Here is a 3,071-nt window from a genome sequence, read left to right on the forward strand (position 1 = left end):
AGTAGAGATCACAACAAGCAAGCAAATAAACTATGAAAACATATTAAATTAAGCATGAATCATCTCCCATGTTGGTTTCCCCTAATTGCCCATTAACCCTAGTTAAGGAAACTACTCACTCATTATCATGTTGAACATACTAGCAAGGTTGTCAATCATACCAACAAAGTAAAATATGATGAATAAATGAAGATGATTAACAATAATTAAAAAGGGATTAAGAGAATTGTACCTACTAATGATTCCAATAATAAAGCAAAGAATAATAGAAGTACTTGATGATTGATTGGAAGGTTGTCAATCTCCCAATAATAACCCAAATAATCTTCAATTACCCAAAATGAAAGATTAACAAAAGTGAGATTAAGGAAATGATATTTGTATTAAGACTTGATTAAAAGTTGAGTACAAGATTAAAGAGAGATTAGAATGATATAAACTACACTAAAGATTAATAAGAAGAACATGATTATCTAATTAGACTAATGGGGTATTTATAGTGGGGATTAGGTACACAAATTAGGGTTTACTAAGGGCTTAAATGATGATTAAGTCCTTGAGGAATCGCTCCTCTCAGAAAAATATGTGAGTCTCCTTTTTGCTAGTCTTTCCGAGGTATGCGCATCCTTCATAGAACAAGAAGAAAACGGAATAGCTGTAACACAATCCGAGCATCCAGGGCACAGGACGAGCGGATTGTCTGGCTTTTGGACGAGCGGATTCAATGGCTGGACGGGCGGATTGTGGGTCTTTTGGACGAGCGTCCCTCTGAAGAAGACGCTCGGATTCCTTGTCTTGGACGGGCATCCAGGGGGCAATCCGCTCGGATTCTGAGTCATCTTCTTCCCTTCTTCTTTTCTTCCTTCTTCTTCATATAATCCTTGGGGATTTCATCGGAGATGCAAGGATATTTTCTCATCATTGCCCAACTACTACAATATGTACAAAGGCCTTCTAGTCTTATCTTCTCTTTGATGCTTGGTCATTGAATTCATTCAATTTAGCTCTATTTTGCTATGAAAATGCAAGGTTTGCACTCCTTTCCTACCAAGGGATCAAAACCTCAAAGAATATGCAAAACAAAGGACTAAAGACATTAAAAGACCTAAATATGCACTAAAAAGCATGGGAACAAGGCTAATTCGGGGACTAAATATGCTCAAATAATGGTCACATCATTTATGTACTAAAGAATGAATGAAATAAGAAATTAAGACGAAAAAAGCAAAACAATGGAAACCGAGGAAGAAGAAGAAGAGCAGGAGCAGCAAGCAACCTCTAGAAGAGGCGCAACATATGCTGCAACCCTTCGAAGAGGCGCAGCTGCTGCTGCGTTTCTTCTCGACGTCTGATATCCACTGCTGTGTAAAAAAAGTTTTACAAAAGGGTTTTTAAGATCGGTTTTGAATGTATTTTTGATGTAAACCTTATATTAATTGGTACAAAAATAAAAACATAAATTAAAAGTTGGATTTACACCCTCAGAATTACATGTTTGATAGAACGAGATTAACTAAGTTAACGTTAGTGATTGCTCGACTCAAATGTATGTAGAAAGTGCCCTCGTTGGAGGTATTTAGATTAATTGATTCATGTGTAGTGGTCAAATTGGTCGGTCATGCAACGTGACTGGTACTCAGAATGATCTGAGCTTACGTGGTCGATTGATCAAGCACGTAGGCGTCGAAATCTTTGAGCAAGGTCTAGAATGCAAAGGGAGAAGAGAAGGGCGGACACTCGCGTGAAAAATATGGGTACCGGAGGTCTCTATTTATACCAAAAAATGTGAAGAGTTTTGGAATGACACAAACTTTGGAAAGAAATCACGGAAATATTACGTAAACAGCAAACAAGGCTGGGGAAGAGGCGCATCAGCTGCCGCGGTTCTTCAAAGAGGCGCAACATCTGCTGCGTCATTTCCGCAGAGGTTTCCTCCTCCGGAAGAAGCCGCGTTTCTGTTATGGAATTGCGATAGATCTATACTTCCTTATTCCATAAAATAGGATATACGGAAGATATTTTACCAAAAGATATAAATTTTTATTTGGGAATAAATATCTGGAATATTCTAGAACATTCCGACTCGGCATTTTAAACGGTTTCTTAGAAAATGAAGCGGTTTTTGACCCGGACTCGAAATGAACTCTAATTACTGTCAAAACGACCGTATCGGTGTGTATATGACGACCAAGAGGTAGACTCGAGTATTTGAGCTATCACCTGATGATAAACTTACAAACTGTCATAAATCATTCCGCGTACCAAACATGCGGCCCAATCATCACTGGGTGGTTGGCGGAAGGTGTAGAAATGAGGTATCTACAAAGCCCCCACTTTGACTGAGGCTTGGACAAGGCGAAAGTCAAAGTATAGCTATCAGGTCAATCGAAGATTACAACCTGACGACTATGGCGACGCAAGGCGGTTCAAGTGGTCTGAACCAAGGACCTGTCATTGGGAACATTTTAGAGTATGTCGACTATCGGGGAGGGTTGTTTAAAGTCCATTAGCCTACGTAAGGAAGCTCGCCAGCCATAAGAAGAAACCATACCTGGGAGACTCCTGGGTGAAACGGGACTAAAGGCGTTTCGGCGAAACTTTTTTGATCTGAAGATAACTTCGGGCCTGAAGAAATTTCTTGACATTTTTGAAGGCCAAGTCTGAAGTCAGCAGGACATTGGGAGAAAATGATGGAGAATCTGCTTGCGTCGGTCTCAAGCGAACTATGCTTCTAAGAAATTCGTGGGCTGTGAATGGCAACGAAATCTCGCTTGGGGATCATATAAAGTCTTGATTATCAACAACAACAATGCAAAATATTGCTAGAGGAACATATACTGATGACTAGGAACATCTTGATCGTCATAGGCAACACTGTAAAATATTGCTGAGGGAAATATATGGATGACTCTGTCTGGGTTAAATCATTCTTGGGGGAAATCTGCTTGTGTCTGCTTCCAAACAAACTCCGCTTCTTGAGAAGTACACTGGCTATAATGAACTCTTGTTAGGCATATAAAGGTATTGACAAAGGTGTGTTCTAAAAACATTGGAAACCCACTCGTTTGTTG

Source organism: Silene latifolia, chromosome Y (assembly GCF_048544455.1).
Source record: "Silene latifolia isolate original U9 population chromosome Y, ASM4854445v1, whole genome shotgun sequence".
Classification (NCBI taxonomy): domain Eukaryota; kingdom Viridiplantae; phylum Streptophyta; class Magnoliopsida; order Caryophyllales; family Caryophyllaceae; genus Silene; species Silene latifolia.